The sequence below is a fragment of the Eptesicus fuscus genome, chromosome 1, assembly GCF_027574615.1.
Source record: "Eptesicus fuscus isolate TK198812 chromosome 1, DD_ASM_mEF_20220401, whole genome shotgun sequence".
In the NCBI taxonomy this organism is placed as follows: domain Eukaryota; kingdom Metazoa; phylum Chordata; class Mammalia; order Chiroptera; family Vespertilionidae; genus Eptesicus; species Eptesicus fuscus.
The window spans coordinates 66,571,963-66,592,285 of NC_072473.1; the positions used below are offsets into that span (position 1 = coordinate 66,571,963).

Here is a 20,323-nt window from a genome sequence, read left to right on the forward strand (position 1 = left end):
TGGGATGTTTTCTTTACCGTCTTTCACTGCATTCATGCAAGCACATACAAGTAAGTTCTTTTTCCAATTTCTACAGGGTGTCATAAAATACAAGGTAACTAAAGAAACATGACTTCAGTGACTACCAACATTTCTTTGATTGGCAAGTTCTTTCTTACAGATAGCCTATCTTCCCTGGAGCTCAGTCCCAGATCTCAGTCTCCTTTGCCATTTGTATGGTTCTCATTTCTTAAAAATGAAAAGAAGCCATTTATTTCTGAAGAAAGCATTCTCTCAGGGGTGATAAGTAAGCATAGTACTTTTTCCTAGTAGTTATAAACTTTGCTGGAGATATAAAATTTACTTTCCTCACTATAACATTTGAATGATTTTGATACGTGAATATTTAGCCCTATTTTGGGATATTCAGAACACATTCAGAAATTTCTTTAGAAGGGATTCCAAAAGAGGGTAAAAGTAAGTAATTAACTGACCACAATCTCACTTACAAAGTGATAGTTCGCCTTATTCACAGAATGTGCCAACTTTAATATTGTTTGTAACTATGTACAAGTGCTAGTGCTAGAAAAAAAGTGGAGATTCTGAGAGGGTTAGAAATACCACATTAGGAACTAGGTTGGAAAATATCCCTTACATTACTTAACCATATATATTACCTAGTTATTGTGGTATATACATCCCTGACTCAGGTTATCAATAAAAATAATTTGCATACCAGTGTTTCTCAAGGAAATAATGGGTTTTGATTAGAAGAGCAGGTTTATTCTTGTGCGCAATGTTGATCCTGAAATGTCACTCCCTAGATGTAGTTTATAACTCAATAATGAGCCAGCTCAGCAAGAAGTCAGGACTTCTGTATTATATAATGATGAGACATTTTTTAACCTAATGGGACTCTGCATGACAAAAAATTTTGAGATGATAATAGTACTGGATAAATTATGATCTGCTAGTTCAACCTCCAGAAGGAAAGAATCCCTCTATATAACGTTGCCATAAGAGTTACCAGAAGATTTATAACCTTTGCCGGGAGAGTTTAATATTTATCTATAAGAGTCTGAATTAGAGGCAGATCTGGAGCAAAGCAGGGGATTACTTCAGTGACTGCAAACCCTCATACTTCTGGAAGCCTAACAAACAGAAGTCTCATTGCCTTCTGAGCAGACACCAGGATGAGCATGGTTTTAATTGGCATAATTAAAAGGGAATTAAAAAATGTGTATTGAGTACCTGAAAGGAGCCTCAGTGAAGACTTTGTTCATTAATTAGGCACAATGGCTCATAGGAATTGGGAATAATTATGCCAACACTTTGCCAGTGGCTCCTTTGTTCAGATATAAATCCAAACAAGAGAGGCATTTGATAGCCCTTTCAATGATATCAGGTCTTATCCAAAATATACACACAGGAAGAGTAGATCTCTAAATCAACAGAAAAGCAGCACCTTTCTTGAGAAAGTCTCCAGAGACATCTTACATGCTAAACCTGTTAAGAAGGAAGATTATCGTTAGTGTCAATAGACACAGGCAACTTAGACAACAGATGTAGGTAATCCACAAGAACTTTGGCTTCCCACAACTGTCTTAGTTATGCCCAGCTGCGCATCTGCCAATGTTAATTCATCATAACACAACCTGCTATTTACTTTCCTTGCAATGATAGGGATTTACGAGGAAGATGAAAGAGAACCAAAACCTATGAGGTAATTTAGAACTTTCTTGAATGTTAACTTTTTCCTTTTTATCATCTGGCATTGACAAGATAACATATTACCCAATTGAAGCTAGAGTAATTATTTGCTGCCAAAACTAATATAGGGAAATGAAATAGTTTTCTGAGTTTCTTGTTTATAGTATTTGCTGATGCCATACAGAGGCTTTTGATAGAAATTAGACAAAATATAATTTGTCAGGCAGTTATTTATTTATAACGGTCTGATTCTTTTACATAGGAATGATCGATCAGGTGTTCTTAAGAATGATAAACAGCTAAATATACTAGTAAGTAAAGTACCATACATACTCCTCTAAAGGAAGTAAGTTTTTGATAATCTTGTTCTACCGAAAAGAGGAAAAAAGAGAGCCAACAACCCCCCACAAAAACCCCAGGCCCTCTACCAAAATATACCATTATCATTTTTGTGTGTGTTTAAAGTCACTGAGAATAAGGTCAACAACTCTCCCAGATATAAGACATGCCAATCCTAGCAATATTTCCCCCCATTAGGTATTGCTTATCGTTAGTAGTGTGTGGTTCCTTGATAAGTCAAAATAGCTCAGAGCTCTATATTAATTAAAATGAGGATTCTAGTTTTTATCCAATGCCTATAGAGCAGTTTATGTCTTGAAGACAGCATGATATTTGGACATTGTTGCTGTGATGTAACCATTACCAAACACTGTGAAAAACAGACATCCTTATTTCCTGCCCGAACCTTGTCTAGTTCCTGAGCTAGATTCTCACTGTGACAGGTGTTGGTAAGGAGTGAGGTGAAGCTCTGAGACAGACTCTGGGCTCCTGCCCTACTCAGATTGAACCAATAATGCCTCTTGTGTTTGTAAGAGACTCCATGGTCTTCTCTTTCTATTATAAGAAATTCAACATTAAAACAACAACAGCCCTAGCCAGTTTGGCTCAGTGGATAGAGCATCAGCCTGCAGACTGAGGAGTCCTGGGTTCAATTCCAGTCAAGGGCACATGCCCAGGTTGTGGGCTTGATCCCCAGTATGGGGCATGCTGGAGGCAGCCGATCAATGATTCTCTCTCATCATTGATTGTTTCTATCTCTCTCTCCCTCTCCCTTTCTCTCTGAAATCAATAAAAATATATTAAAAAACACACACACACCAAAACAAAACAAAACAAAACAAACAAACAAACAAAACACACCTACAATTGCGTTAGGAGACAAACTTGGAGCCAGGTGGATTCCCTCATGGGTGTGAAGCTTTTAAAGTTTTCTTGAGGAGCAAGCAAAGGAGGCGGTTTGGCAGTACATAGAAGCTGTATTGGCATCTGTGGATCCCAACTCCTTAAGGAAACTAAATTTTTTGTGGACTGGTACACTAAACATTCTTTTAAGGTCCATTCCAAGAGAAAGCATTCAGTATTTTTGTAGTTAACCCTTGTGAAATTGCCATTTTTATAGGTGAAAAGTGACTTAATGGTGGCAATTTCGGATGGTTCAAGCTAACTCACCTCCCTTTAGCATACTGGGCAAAACATGGGAGCTATGAGCAAACAGCTGGATGAAAATTCCAGCTCTACAACTAAGTGAGTTTGGGGAAGTACCATAGCCCATCTGAGCCTTAGTTTCTTTATCTGTAAATTAAGGTGAGTAATACTGTTGTATCGTAAATCAGCGAATGAGATACAAGACGCCTTAATAAGCCAATTTGGAGGGAGGTGTCTCTTCCAAATCTTTGAGCACCACATACAGGAAGTTTTTCCTTATTTATACTTTTCGAGCCTCTTTGTTTGCAGATATTACAAAGGGCTCTGTGTGAGTTATTGTTACAGTTGTAACCTTGAATACATAATGAGTTTGTACTTGGCGTAAGAATATGGGAATTATTATCAGTATTAGTCTATTACATTGGATGGCTAGCTTGCAAGGTCAGACAGTTAAGTTTATCTTTTTCTATTATTTGAACTAAAAACAAAGTCATTTTACAGAATAACAGACTGTCTTAAAGTGACAGTTTATAATGACAGAGTTCACAGGACTAGGGACTATCTAACAATAGCAGAGAATTCAAACAGCAGTTTTTATACAAGATGGAGGTTACTATGCTTCAATACTTACTTTATAAGATGGCTGTGAGTTAAGGATAACCCCTTACATAGCACTTTCAGTAAATAGTAGTTACTAGTATCCCAGAGAGATAATTCTTAAAATTTGACTCTAAATGTCCTAAGGAGGCTGTTGAGACAAGAAGTAGACTAGTGGCTTTGGAGGGCTTGAAAGTTTGGGGGAAAATGCGAAGTGATTGCTAATGGAATTCCTATTAGGGTGATAGAAATGTTCTAAAATTAGACTGTAGTTGTAGTTACACAACTTAATGAATATACAAAAATTATTGTATGGTATGTGAATTTTATCTCAGTAAAGCTGCTTTTAAAAAGTCACAAAGAGGGACACATATAGAGAAAGTAACTGCAAGAGCTTGAAGCTGTTTGGAAAAAAAATGTTTAGACTTGGCCTTTCGCTAGGTTCATTTATAGTTTTTAAACAAACAAAAACAAACAAACAAACAAACCTCTGAGTACTTCTTGAATTAAACTAGTTTAACACGAGACAGTCATTGCAAAGCATTGTTTCTAATTGGCTGCTTCTTGTACTAGCCACAGTGGAAGGGGATGTTGTTTCTTGCTATTGTGCATCTGGCAAACATCTTGTTTCATTATAACAAATGTCAAGAAGTAAAGATTTATTTCAAGAATTACTTCAGAGTTGAAGGAAAAGCTACAATTGACAGACTGTTTTGGCTGTCTCACATCTCAAACCTCCCAGTGTTTGGTGCATAGTCATATGAATAGGAAAGCTGTGTTCCCAAACCCTTTCTCTTTCCAATTGCACAAGCGCAACGTGAGTCTGGTTTTGAACAGCAGCACAGCTTGGACAATGTTCAATCACTGCGTAGAGTCTGGACAATGTAAAAAGAAGACCAGGGAGGCCTAAAAAGAGGGCATAATAGTGACTTGTCCAGATGATCAAATTATATTTTCCTCTTCTAACTGTTAGACATTTACAGGGACACAATTTGAAGATGCCTTTGGGTCCTATTTAATCCCTATGTAGAAACCCAGCATTTGGTAATAGAGCACCAGATTCTTATACAGGGAATTTTATACATAGAATTTTACTGAATGCAAATCTGGACAAAAAGGATTCCAGCTTTGAATATTGCATTATGATACATTTGTAAATACTCCATCCTATTGTGGATAATTTTTTTTACCCAAAAGTGTTATGCAGTGTATTAGTCCTCCCCGCCCCCCCCACACACATCTATATAATTTATGTATAGGATAAGAATAGTTATCAAGGATTATAAATCAGTAGTTTTATCATCATTTACACATCCCCTTCTGAAGATGAAATATCTGGCTGTTTAAATGTGTTTACTTTTTTTTTTTTTTTAAATCAACAGCACCTATGAGCCGTATCCAAAATTAAATAGCAACAATTATGTGCTTGAATGTAGCCAGATTATCAACACTGAACTGACTCCTATGCCAATGCTATCAGGACCTCTGAGGTAGATGAAGACAGGGAGGGTCAGCTCAATATAAAACTGAAATAGGAGCTACCTTTCTTCAGTACTTTGTCCCAAACACCCAGGGCTTTTTGTTGTCTTCTGAATGCCCGGAGCCTGATATACTAAATATCATGGGAACCAATTTTGCCAAACAGCCCAATACCCTGGATCATTTTGCCCTTTGGTCACTTCCATCAATACTTACCCGTTCTGTATATCTCGCTTTCCAGTCGTGTTCAATTCTATGGTTAGTCTGATAAAATAAAAATCAAGCTGAGGAGTTAATGCTTTGAAAGAGTTCTACGTTTCTCCCCCCCCCCCTGCTCCCCCAGGAAGCATCTGTATCTTAGCGGGGGTGTTTAATGTCTTTTTTTTTTTTTTTTTTTTTTTTTGCTTTTTTATTTTTTATTTATTTATTTATTTATTTTTTTTTAATTTCTTTATTGATTAAGGTGTCACATATTTGTCCTCATCCCCCCATTCCCATCCCACCCCTCTCCCCACGCATGCCCCAATCCCCTGTTGAACTTAACCGTTGGATAGGCTTATATGCATGCATACAGGTCCTTTGGTTGAACTCTCCCCCTCCCCCCACCCTCCCCCTACCCTCCCCTATCCTCCCTCTGAGGCCCGATAGTCCTATCGATGCCTCCTTGCTTCTGGTTCTGTTCTTGTTCCTCAGTCTATGTTGTTCATCATTTCCCCTAGATGAGCGAGATCATATGTCACTAGATATATACTAATAAGAACTGAATGTGAGACGAGCAATAATAGTTATGCTGACAGGCAAATGAATCAATCTGTAGCGAGCTTCCCCCTGGACCAACAGTTCTTTTGAGACCCAATTTCAATGTCCAGTAGTTCCTTATGTGTACATGTCAGCACTGACCCCTCAGCTCTGGATGGTGGACAAATGGTGGTAATGGAGGTTCGACTCCCTCTGGTTTGGTCTCGGCCGAACCCAGGGGCACGGCGTCACCCGGACTAAGGGGCACGTGGCTTCACCCGTACCCAGGGACGCTTGGCCTCTCCCAGACCCAGGGGCACGTGGCCTCACCCGGGCTTAGTTGCACAAGGCCTCACCTGGTTCCAGGGACACATGGTCTCTCCCGGACCCAGGGACGCTTGGCCTCTCCCAGACCCAGGGCCACTTGGGCTCACCCGGGCCTAGGTGCACGAGGCCTCATCCGGATCCAGGAACGCATGGTCTCACCCGGAACCAGGGACGCTTAGCCTCTCCCAGACCCAGGGCCACTTGGGCTCACCCGGGCCTAGGTGCACGAGGCCTCACCCGGATCCAGGGACACATGGTCTCACCCGGACCCAGGGACGCTTGGCCTCTCCCAGACCCAGGGCCACTTGGGCTCACCCGGGCCTAGGTGCACGAGGCCTCACCCGGATCCAGGGACACATGGTCTCACCCGGATCCAGGGACGCTTGGCCTCTCCCAGACCCAGGGCCACTTGGGCTCATCCGGGCCTAGGTGCACGAGGCCTCACCCGGATCCTGGGACACATGGTCTCACCCGGACCCAGGGACGCTTGGCCTCTCCCAGACCCAGGGCCACTTGGGCTCACCCGGGCCTAGGTGCACGAGGCCTCACCCGGATCCTGGGACACATGGTCTCACCCGGACCCAGGGACGCTTGGCCTCTCCCAGACCCAGGGCCACTTGGGCTCACCCGGGCCTAGGTGCACGAGGCCTCACCCGGATCCAGGGACACATGGTCTCACCCGGATCCAGGGACGCTTGGCCTCTCCCAGACCCAGGGCCACTTGGGCTCACCCGGGCCTAGGTGCACGAGGCCTCACCTGGATCCAGGGACACATGGTCTCACCCGGATCCAGGGACGCTTGGCCTCTCCCAGACCCAGGGCCACTTGGGCTCACCCGGGCCTAGGTGCACGAGGCCTCACCCGGATCCAGGGACACATGGTCTCACCCGGACCCAGGGACGCTTGGCCTCTCCCAGACCCAGGGCCACTTGGGCTCACCCGGGCCTAGGTGCACGAGGCCTCACCCGGATCCTGGGACACATGGTCTCACCCGGACCCAGGGACGCTTGGCCTCTCCCAGACCCAGGGCCACTTGGGCTCACCCGGGCCTAGGTGCACGAGGCCTCACCCGGATCCAGGGACACATGGTCTCACCCGGATCCAGGGACGCTTGGCCTCTCCCAGACCCAGGGCCACTTGGGCTCACCCGGGCCTAGGTGCACGAGGCCTCACCCGGATCCTGGGACACATGGTCTCACCCGGACCCAGGGACGCTTGGCCTCTCCCAGACCCAGGGCCACTTGGGCTCACCCGGGCCTAGGTGCACGAGGCCTCATCCGGATCCAGGGACGCATGGTCTCACCCGGACCCAGGGACGCTTGGCCTCTCCCAGACCCAGGGGCACGTGGCCTCACCTGGGCCTAGGTGCACGAGGCCTCACCCGGATCCAGGGACACATGGTCTCACCCGGACCCAGGGACGCTTGGCCTCTTCCAGACCCAGGGCCACTTGGGCTCACCCGGGCCTAGGTGCACGAGGCCTCACCCGGATCCGGGGACACATGGTCTCACCCGGACCCAGGGACGCTTGGCCTCTCCCAGACCCAGGGGCACGTGGCCTCACCCGGGCCTAGGTGCACGAGGCCTCATCCGGATCCAGGGACACATGGTCGCACCCGGACCCAGGGACGCTTGGCCTCTCCCAGACCCAGGGCCACTTGGGCTCACCCGGGTCTAGGTGCACGCGTCCTCACCCGGATCCAGGGACACATGGTCTCACCCGGACCCAGGGACGCTTGGCCTCTCAGACCCCGGGGCACGTGACCTCACCCATGCCTAGGTGCACGAGGTCTCGCCTGGATCCAGGGACACACGGTCTCACCCGGACCCAGGGACGCCTGGCCTCCCCCAGACCCAGGGGCACGTGGCCTCACCCGGGCCTAGGCGCACGAGGCCTCACCCGGATCCAGGGACACACGGTCTCACCCGGACCCAGGGACGCCTGGCCTCCCCCAGACCCAGGGGCACGCGGCCCCACTCGGACCTAGGTGCACGAGGCCCCACCCGGATCCAGGGACACATGGTCTCGCCCGGACCTAGGGGTGCGTGGCCTCTCTCAGACCCAGGGGCACGTGGCCTCACCTGGACCTAGGTGCACGAAGCCACCCGGACCCAGGGGCGCGTTACCTCTCTCAGACCCCTGGTCGCGTGGTCTCACCCGGATCCAGGGGCTCACGGCCTCACCCGTACTCGGGACCCAGCCTTACCCGGATCCAGGGGCCCACGGCCTCACCCGGACCCAGGGTTCAGATTCGCCCGGACCCAGGGGCACATGGCCTCACCCGAACCCGGAATCCAGCTTCACCTGGACCCAGGGGCACGTGACCTCACCCAAACCCAGGGGCGTGAGGCCTCACCTAGACCCAGAGGCGTGTGACCACATCTGAGCCCAGAGGCTCGCAGGCTCGCCTGGACTCGGGTCTCAGCGGGGTTTCGTCTTCTTGATCCCAATTCCTGTTGGTCAATTCCCTCTCAGCAATTCCTTCGGTCATTTTCTCAGAGCTCCAGGGCGGCTGCCGCAGAACTCGTTGGGCGGCGGGCTCGGCAAGGCTCTGGTGTGCCCGGTGCCCGGCGGTGGGCTGGTCCGGTGTCGCTGCGTCGGCCCTTGGGTCTGCAACGGTGGCCAGTCGCTGAGCGTGCGCCCCTGGCCACTTCGGGGTATTGAGATTCTTGAAGGACTCGGAGGTCAGCAAGCACGGAGTCTCCCACCCCATGTCTCCCAGGGGCTCGTCTGTCCGTGCTCGGCAGCGAGTGGAGCCGTCCCCTCAGCCGGAGACCGCCGGGGGAACTGCGCCGAGCACGTTCCAGGCCACCATTGTGTCGCCTGAGCCATAGTTCTTAAAGTGTGGACTTTGGGTCACCGGCATCAGCATCATCCTGCGTACCCCTCTCTTTTATTCTAGTTGTAGAGCATCTGCTCAGCCAGCCCCCCGGTCTTTCTGGCTGCTCTCCCGTCGTAGTCTCAATATTGTTGTGGTAGGCAACGATCAGGCTGCCGCCCTATGTCTCCATCTTGGTCCTCCTTTGTACAGTTAAGTCTTGATTGTTGTTGGTGTCACTGGGAGGAATTGTCCTCCAGGCCAATTGGCCGTGAGGACCCTCTTTGTCTATATAGGAAGAGTTGCTGTGCAGGAGACATTTTTGTGGGCCGGGTCTTGATGCAGCAATGCCTTGGCGCTCACTGAGTCTGCCTCTAGAATGCCTCCCTTATGCAAGTGATTGAAATCTGGTGTCATCTCCCACCAACCACTAGATGCCCTCGTTTCTGGGTCTCCAATGTAGTGTGGGTCAGCCACTACCTGAGGCACTCAGCAGGAAAAAGCTTCTGCTCAGCTTGGCTGGGGCGGAGCTACAGGGTGGAGCCTACAACCTTGGCTTCCTGTCAGCCCCGCCCTATGAGGCTCCTGTGTCTGTGTCCCTCTGTATTCCTTGCAAACACCTCTGAGAGAAACGCGCCCTGGAGTTTCGCCCACTGCCAAACAGTCCAGTCCCTCCCCTAATGAATCTGGACTCCCAGATTCTCGCCTGGAACTGGGTTTCAGTGTAGTTGGAACTGGGTCTCAGCGCAGTCTGGCGTCCCTGTCTCCTTCCCAGCAGGGCCACCCAGTGGCGCAGGCAAAAGTTCGTCTTCTGCGCACCTTCCAGTGCGCGCGTCTGGAGCCGCCGCTTCTCTGTGCCTCCGCCACCACAGCCCAAATTAATTCCCCCAGCGTGCGCCTGGCTTCCCAGGGTTTCGCCCGGAACTGGGGTTCAGTGCAGTCGGAACTGGGGTTCAGCACGGTCCTGAGCTTATGTCTCCTTCCCGCTAGGGCAGTTCAGTGGCGCAGGCAACAGTCTGTCCTTTGCGCCCCTTCCCGTGCGCGCCTCTGGAGCTCTGCCTTCCGCCGCTCCTCTGTGCCTGCGCCCCACAGCCCAGATTCATTCCCCCAGCCTGCGCCTGGCTTCCCAGGGTTTCGCCCGGAACTGGGGTTCAGTGCAGTCGGAGCCGGCGCTTAGCACACTCCGGAGCCTTTATCTCCTTCCTGCCAGTGAACGCCGGCCAGGCCGTCAGCCGCCCCTTCCTCTCCGGCTCCATCCTCCCCGCAGGCGCGCGTGCTCGTGTCTCCGCCAGTTTCTCCATACCTCAGGCTTTTACGGCTCCCCCGATTGTCCCCGTGGCCTTCTCCTTCCCCCCAGCTGTGGGCATTTCAGTCCGCCAGCTCTCCTGTGGTTCTGGACGATGTCCGTTCTGACCTCTAGTTGTGCCTTTGAAATTGTTGTGCCCGGCTGCAGGTTAGGTGTTTCACCTATGCCGCCATCTTGGTTTCTCTAATGTCTTGAATTACAGTTAATTCAGTCAGGGGGATATTTTATGCCCCTCAAATATCTTCTTGGTTTGTATCTAGAAACAAGACTGATACACACACACACACACACACACACACACACACACACAGAAACAGATGAAATACATGCCACATGAAGATGGGATACAATGAATAAGGATTTAAGATATACTACAAGGAACCTAGGAAAAATGTCTTAAATAATAAAGCTTGCCTGTGGACTACAGGTAAATATTAGCAGCAGATAGATCAGCCAACAGGGGAAAAAGCAAAGATGGGGTAGCATTTTTTGACTATTCTAAAATATGCCAAGGAACCTGTACATTTATGTAGGCTCTACAAACATCAGCTTTAGCCACAAACCAATGGTGTTGCCATAGAAGTGGAAAGATGAACTTCCAAGTCATTGGTCTTTTATGTTCCAGCCATTTTAAATACAGATAAACAGTAGGGCTTGTAATTTATACATGTACATAAACAAATGTATTAAAAGGCACATATATCTCTACTATTAAGCTTCATATGTATGAATTATATAACATTTAAGACTTTGAACAATTTACCTCTTGTCATTTTATGGCTCTGACATATTTATAGACAAAAGAGGACTTTTTTTTCAATAAAGAAAACTGATAAAAAGATTTATTAAATCTATGAACTTATTTCTTCATAAATTCATGCAATATATAAATGGATTGTATAGGGTTGTAAACATCTGTGGAATAGGTAATGCTAGTTATTAAACCACTTAAAAACAACCTCTTTTGCACACTGTTCAAAGAAGCACATTATAATTTGTTAGTTAATTCTGGATTATCTTGTTTCAATGCAGTACATTAGTGTGATCTCTAATCATTTCAGACACTAATTCTTCATACCATTAGTTATGGCTTTTAATAATTTTAAAATTCTTTTTTTAAAATTTCTTTATGGATTAAGGTATCACATATTTGTCCTCATCCCCCCATTCCCATCCCACACCCCTCCCCACACTTGCCCCCACCCCCCTGTTGTCCTTAACCGCTGGTTAGGCTCATATGCTTTCACACAAGTCCTTTGGTTGATCTCTCCCCTTTACCCTCACCCTTCCCTACCCTCCCTCTGAGACCCAACAGTCTGATCCATGCCTCCTTGTTTCTGGGTCTATTCTTGTTCATCAGTCTATGTTGTTCATTATTTCCCCTAGATGAGTGAGATCATGTGCTATTAGAAATACACTTATAAGAACCGAAAATGAGACAAGCAATAATGGTTATGCTGACAGGCAAATGAATCAGTCTGTAGTGAGTTTCTTTCTGGGCCAACAGTTCTTTTGAGACCCAATTTCAATGTCCAACAATTCCTTATGTGTACATGTCAGCACTGACATTACGGTTCTGGATGGCGGACAAATGGTGGTAATGCAGGTCCGACTCTGTCTAGTTTGGTCCTGGGCAACCTGCAGTGATGTACAGCTGCTAACTGCTAGTATGGGAAGGCCACATCAGCGTCTTCCGTCTCTGGACTGCTTCTCTTCTGTCTTGATGGCTGGAGTAGTCCTGTCGATTCCTCTCTGTTGCTGGAATCCACATGGTCTTGGAGTTGTTTTCTGAAAATATACAAACATACTCTCTACCAAAAGTTAATAAAGGAATATTTTCTATAAATTTGACTTGGGATATTATTTCATTTTTTTGCCCAAATAATTTTCCTCTGGCTTTTTTTGTCACCTTGTGTGTTTTTCATGGGTGTCTTGCTTTTAGCCTTACAATTAATTTTCTAAAGTATTAATTTTCCATATGTAATTTACTTACAGGATATTTTTCCTTACATGATATTCCTCTACTATCCCCTCCTTTTTTGATTTAAATGTTAGGAGGCTTTTGAAAATTTTATAATGTAGTCTTGATGGCTTTTAAATTTTAATTTTTTGCACTATAATATTACTGTTTTAGGTTCATTACATGGTGCACAATTTTATCATGCGATGAAGTACCAATAAAAATTTTAGTTAACACTTTAGGAACACCTTTTTGTCCAGTACAATTAATTTTTCTAGAATATTCACTTGTTTCAACTAGCCAATTTAAATTTGCCTGAAAACTTGACTACTATTTTACTGTCAAATTTATTACTCTAACAACAATCTTATTTTACCCTGTAAATACTGGTGGAAGGATTATTTGCCTTCTTGAGTAGGTCCTGAGCATTCCTGGTGGTAGGCTGGATTTAGATATCGTAAACCCACTTCCCCACACCATGGGTACAAGACAACTCAAACAATTCTTGTTGGAGTGAGAGGGCAGCTGCTGTCGGCCAAGTCTCTGTTGGTCACCTGGGTCCTGATCTGAGCTGGGCATGGGAAGCACGAAGCAGCCATGGAGGCAGGAGACCTCCCTCAGAAGGGGCTAGGGTTCAGGCCCCTGCAATGTTGGGGGGGTGAGGGTCTGTGCCCTACCTCTGTTGATCCCCAAATTCTCTCCTGATGGCCCCTCTGTGACTGTGCCTGTCTTAGGTTGTTCCTTCCTTGAGGAATCTTACCCGTCTCTGGCTAACCAGCCATCCTCTGGGGCCAAGCAGGGTGACATGAGGTTCAGTTTTGTCTCTTTGGTAGCCTATGCCCCCGTGGCCTCCATGCCTAGCACATGCCTTGGGATCCCCTCACCTGCTGGTGGGGCCCCAGCACTGATCACATATCTTGTGGAACCCGGGTTTCTTCTCCAGGGAGGGCCCAGTTCGCCCCACTGGGTGAGAGACAGATCCATGGCACCAGTCATCACGAGACTTCAACCTCGACATGGACAGAGAGCTCATGCAACAGCTGTGAGCAATTGAATTTTGAGAAGAGGGGCTCTCTTGGCCTAAAGGGTAAGAGGGACCAATATAGAATGCTCAGGTGCCTTCCCAGGAGGCCCTCTACACAATGAAAAGGATTAAATCCTTACATGTACTTTTTAAGTTGCTGCCAGACATTCAAAGAATTAGTTTGTACATTTGCTTGGGATAATTATATATTATGCTGTAGTAATTCTAAAGTATCAAAAGATGTGTTAAGTTTGCCTACAAGCACCAAACAGATGATTTTTTTTTTTATCCCCAAGGGTGCAAGGAACTATTATAAGTACTGGGGGTGATCCAAATCTGGGAAAAATTTTAATGATAGTGTAGAATAGTATCATGTAAGGATATTCTTTGTTCTAGTCCATGGCAATTCCCTTTCAAACTGGCTGTCCATTTCTTTTTATATAGATAAGGTCTTAGTTACATTTTCTGCACCTCTACTGGGGGCACATAGTGATAGTAGTGACACCCTTTCTTTGGTGTCCACACAAGCCAGAAACCTCTCTTTAATTGTACACACAAAGGGGCATTGTTTTGATTTCGTGTAATTCAAAAGGGAAGCTGGGTGGAGACCCCTGTGTATTTATACTTTCTTGCCCCACCCATGGACCTCCTCGATGTCCAGGGTGTTTGGTATTATTGGTAACTGCATTAGTCAGGGGATCAGCCCACATAAGGGGTCTTACCCATGAAGGGTCAGGAGCATATAATTTTAAAATTCTTCCTTGACCAAGGTAATAAGGTATAATTTGTATATGAGCATTTATTCTACATGTAGATTTCATACATTATGACATAAAACAATACATTATTTTTGTTTGTTTCCAAATTGAGAAGACAGGGCACAGAATAGTTGGAAAATCCAATATATCTGAAGGAATTTCACTGGTTACTCCAAATCAGATACTGTAGAGAAACTTCTTAGCTATTAAGATTGAATGGTTGGGGAACAGGGAAAGGGATTTCTTATTCTTCAGAAGACTGGGTTATGCTTTTTTCAAATAAAAATAGTATGAAATTTAGGTCCAGAATGCATTAAATTTAGGTCCAGAATATAAATTAAATGGTCTTAATTTTAATTGCAATATACTCATTAAGAACTAATGACATGCAAAGTTCTGTGGCAAGAGAATATGGGAATACAAAAATGATAAAACTATATTGTCAAAGAGTTTACAATTGAATAGGAGAGAAAGATACATAAATGAGTACATAATAGGATCAGACTCATAGGGTCCTTGCCTATTTTTTATTTCAAAGACATTGATTTATTTTTCTTGAATGTCTTCTCAAGAGAAACATTAAATACCCCTAATTTGAGGGTATTATTGGAAGAAAAAAAAAACACCCTTTCATATAATGTTATTTTTTAGATTTGCTTCTTGCTATTCTGTCCCAACATCCCCATCTGATTTTTCTAGGCATTTAGTTCTCCTTGACCCAGTGGTAATCAATCCACTTTAAGTGTGTTACTAAGCTTTGGAGAAAGTTACGATGCTGGCACTATTATTATTATTACATGGTACATTTTTGGAAGAAAGTTTCTATGCTTGTATCAGGGTATACATGCCCTTCAAATTTCTTTTCATTTGAAAATGTCAATGCAGTGACAGATATAAAGAGTGGCAGGAGTGTAACATGGGGGTAAATTCGATGACAATAGTCAAATAAAGCCAGAGGCAATTGTTCCGGCTTTGAAGGCCACGAGGATAGTATTAAAATAAATGTGGTCAGAGAAGTAAGAAGTTATACTTCCCTTAATAAGAACTAGACAACATTTTTTTCTTCCTTGCTAAACAATAAAATTCCAAAAGCATAAGCTGCACTGCCTTTCGATTCCCCTGACTAATTGGCAGAGTATTCTGCTGCATTGTAAGTTGTACTCAAATTGCTCATTAAGGTTACATTTTATTAGTATTTTTGGCTTACTTAGCAGATAGCTCATCAATCAGATCCTAGATGCAAGTAGGTATGATACTAGTGCTACAACAGGCTCAGGCATAGAAAATTCAGAAAAGGTCAGGCAGAAATAATTAAAAAGAGCCTTTGGTTATTAAGTTTGGCTGATAGAGTTGGATTTAAAGTTACAATAAGAACTTGAGTTACTGAGAAGCAGATGACATTACAGCCCATTTTAATCTAAGACTTTAAGTATTTGGACAAAGAATGAGTGGCAAAGACAAAGCTACCACTGCTATCCCTTTAAATATTAGTTTGTTGACTTTCCGGTTTTAGTAGTAGTGAAGAAATTTGTAATGGACTAATCCACACTGAAACAACAATTATGAGATCCATGTTTATGCAGCTTTTACCCTGAAAATACTGCCAAGAACATGAACTGTTGGGCAGCTAGAAATCAAGCAGAAACCTTGGTTTGGGGACTCACATAATCGAGTGCACAGATGCCAATTCAGCTGGAAATTAAGGGGAAAAATTCTGACAAAGAAGAAGCTACCGATTGAGAGTTCCTAAATTTTTGTCTAAACTTCCCCCAAATCTTTGTGTGAAGCATATATGGGGGCATTTTAAAGAATCCAGGAGAAAAAAGAGCTAGAAGACTGAAAATACCTTGGATTTACTACTGAAACCCCAGAAAGGTCATGTCTTACAGGCTAAAATTATGTCACAATATTAAGGCATTTACCTTAAGACAAAGGGAACACACACACACACACACACACACACACACACACACACACACACACTGAAAGAGAGCAATGCTAACAGAACATAAAAGCAAACCTTTACAAGTTTAATTTGATCATCAAGTAATTTACAATGAATAGTCTTCAGAGGAATGTAACAGAATTCATGGACTCTATAATAAATTATATAAAATGTCCATTACAAAAATAAGAGTATGAGACTTGCAGAGATACAGGAAAATTTTTATCTAGATCAACAGAAAAACACACACACAAAAAACAGTTAGTATAAAAGGACTTCCTGATGACTCAGATTATGCAAGTAACAGAAAAAAATATAAAGCATTCATTATAAATATGCTCAAGATCTTAGAAGAAAAGATTACCAACTTGAGTGAAAAATTGGGGAAACTCACTGAATAACATCTACTTTTAAAAACTAACTAGGTATTCTATAATTTAGAAGTAAAATATCAGAAATTAAAAATTCACTTATGGGTAGATTGGAAATAATAGAAGAAATGGTCAGTAAACTTGAAGTTAATCAATCAAAATTATCCATATAAAAGAAGAGGAAGAAAGACTGATAAAAAAGTAAAGAGAAAATCAATAACTTTCAAAACATTATTAAACATCTAAAATACATGAAATTGGAGTCCCAGAAGGAGAGAATTGGGCATAAAAAATGTTAAAATAATAATTTAAACATTTCCAAATGTGGACAAAATTTTTTAAAAAAAGGCCACATGCTAACCTGGCAAGCTCAGGGAAGGCCTGCATGGCAGTCTTGCAAACTTAAAGACCTAAAGTAACCACAAAGGATGATCTGAAATTAAACTTTAACTAAAAGCAGTTATGGTGGGTAGTCCTGTCCTAGCCCTTTATTTTCCCTGATGAGGTCAATTTTTACCTTAACTGAGCCTATTGTCTCTTTGCAACTATGATAACATATCCTTGAAACTTGTAACTTTCCTTTTTCCAGACCCCTTTGGGGCACAACATAATGTGCCCGGGCGCCAGGACAGATACCAAAAATTCCTTCACTGTTATCATGTTAATTGTTGACTGTTGGCTATCCTGCACCCACCTAAATATGTGTCTATCATTTTACTTTTTATCCAATCCCAGAGATTTCCCCATCTTGCTTTCTCTAGTCTATCACCAATGGATTTCACGAAACGCACCTATATCCCCTCCTTTGATTGCAATGTATAAAAATAGATGAAGAAACCGCCATTCTCTGGAGCATTATCCCAATCCTTTGAGATACAGTTTCCCGGCAATTGTTGACAGTTTGGCTCAAATAAACTCACAAAAATTCTTTACAGGTTTGAATATTTTTACGTTAACACAAAGTTAGTTTAAAACATACACACACACACACACACACACACACACACACACACACACACATATTACTCGCAGATTCAGGAAGCTTAGCAAACCCAAAGTAAGATACACTGAGTGGCCAGATTATTATGATCTCTGAATGCATAATAATCTGGCCACTTAGAGTCCCAGTGCATGAATTCGTGCATGGGTGGGGTCCGGCCAGCCTGGCCAGGGGGAGGAGACATGGGCGGTTGGCCGGCCTGCCTGCTGGTCGAATTCCTGGTCAAGGGGACAATTTTATTATATAGGATATACATCGAGTGACCAGATTATTATGTGTTCAGAGATCATAATAATCTGGCCACTCAGTGTAAATTCAAAGAAGCCCTATCTAGGCACATCACAGTCAAATTATGAAAAACCAAAGATAAAGATTTAATATTGATAATATTGAAAGCAGCAGAGAAATATAAGGTATTGCATATAGAGAAAGTGATATGTTTTGGCCAATTTCTCACCAAAGTCAATGGAAACAACAATACAAAAGAAATTACATATTTAAAGTGCTGAAAAGAAATTGTGAACCCAGAATTCAATATCTATGAAAATATTCATCCAAATGAGGGTGAAATAAAGCCATTTTAATATAAACAAAAGTTGAGAGAATATCTAAGCTACAACAGTACTTAATTAGTTTTTTATGTCTGAGGAAATTATACCAGATAGGAACACAGATCTATAGAAAAAAATGAAAAGCATCAGGGTAAATTTAGAACATATAATTTTTCTCTTACCTCTTAATATTTCTAAAAGGTATCTGTTTAAAGCAAAAAAGAGATTGCATTGTTGAATTTGTAACATATAGATATAAAACACATTAACAACAGTACAAAGGGTGGTGAGTATATGAAATTTTAACTTTCAAGATATTTATTTTTTATATGACTGGGTACAATATTTACTGTAAATATGTTATAAGATTAGGGTACATAGTTTAATCCTTAGAAAAATTACTAAAAATGACACAGAAACACAATTAAAAATCTAATAGAATAATTAAAATGGAATAATAGAAAGTTACTGAATTAACCCAAAGGAAAGCTTTTAATTAGAAGGTATTGTTTACTCTGTTTACATTCCATGTAACATTGATGCATTAGGTTTAAATTGACCATCTTTCTAGTTGTTATATATCTTTTTTGTTTCTGTGTTCCTCCTTTATTGTCTCCATTTGGATCATTCTAACAATTGTACTAGATGAGAAAGCAAGACAATTACATGTTGCCTTCAAGAGCCATATTTAAATATAAAGATATTTATATATCAAAAGTAAAGAATATAAAAATATATACAATACAAATGGCAAAGACAGCTGAAGTGATTATAATAGTTTCAGACAAAATAGAATTTAAGAAAAGAGAGATTATTGGCAAATAGGGACATTTATCTTGGTTGAATATAGTAACATCCTTCTCTCAATGAGAGAACAACTAAATAAAAAAATGAATGATCTGAAAATACTATAAACTAATTTGACCTTGTTAACATTTTATAACACAACCCAACAACTGAAGAAAACCAATTCTTTTCATGTACACAAGGAACCTTAAGCTAGAAAGAATGTATGCTAGGCCTTAAAGTAAGTCTCAATTGAAATATGGTAGCAACTATACTTAGGTAAAAACTGCTGTTTAAATTTTAACCCTGCTATTCTGGCTTCTGCACTCACTTACTTGCTTAAACAATAGGGTAGTTACCTCAGCTCCAGATTGAGACCTGGAAACTCACAGAGGTCATTTTCCTGTGCCTGTGGACCAGAGCCACAGGAGATTGATGCCCACTGACTCAGTGGCTCCAGGAGTTGACTACCTTTAGAGATTATTAACCCTGCTCAGTCCTGCTTTTGTACAATCTGCTTTTGCAAGATAGATCCACATTCCAATGTATTTAGAATGTAGAACAAAGGGAAATTCTTGTGGTTTAGACCTTTAAAAGGACTGCCTACACCTAGGATGGTGCGGTCGTGAGGGTGGCCACCCGTGTGTGGTGCCCTCGCAGCCGTCCTGGCCAGTTCAATAAATCCTTGCCTGCTTTTTTTAATCAATTAGCAGCCTCCGGTGGTCTTATTTTTGACTCCAGGGTTCGACCCCACAACATCAATAAGTTTCAAAAGATTTAAATATTATAGACCATTTCCCATAAGCACAATAGAACTACATCATATATTAGTAACAAAACAGTATCTAGAAATATTTTCAAATGGTTCAAAATTAAACAGCCTATTTGTAAATTACCCCCGAATCAAAGAAAAAATTGCAAGGGGAAATATAAAATAAATCCACCTGGACAATGGACACCCAGGACATCAAGAGGATTTCAGTGATACCAGTGAAGGAGAAGAAACTCATGGATGTCAAAACAAGTTAGATACTGATGCTGTCAAGTTAGATATTGATGAGGGAGTTCATCCCTAAAAGTATTATTGAAGCATTTCAATGAAGTTATTATTATCATTACAACAAGTATGTCAATTGAAAAAGGGAGCATCACTGCTTCTATGGTGCTGGCAACTTACATTCTTTATAACTACTGCTTTTCCTGGAAATTCAAACATGAGTGGCTATGCAAATACCACGAATGAGGGCCTAGTGTGGAATGCAGCTCTGCATTCCTGACCATGACCTTTTTGTCTGGCACCCTTTCTTGAAGAACACGATAGTATAAATCTTTTCATGTTCCAGTTGAAAATTAATGTCCAATAAAAGATGACAGATACATGTAAAAAGGAAAAAGAAAATAAATCTACTTGAATGATAATGACCCCACAACATAACAAAATGTGTGGGAAGCAGCTAAAGTAGTGCTTAGAATAAAAAAATTTTAAGTC

General features: G+C 42.9%; 1 pseudogene; it reads left to right on the forward strand.

The window, feature by feature from the left end:
* Positions 1-19,785: 19,785 nt before the first annotated feature.
* Positions 19,786-20,077, forward strand: LOC103296791 (ATP synthase subunit f, mitochondrial-like; annotated as a pseudogene).
* The last annotated feature ends 246 nt before the right edge of the window (positions 20,078-20,323 follow it).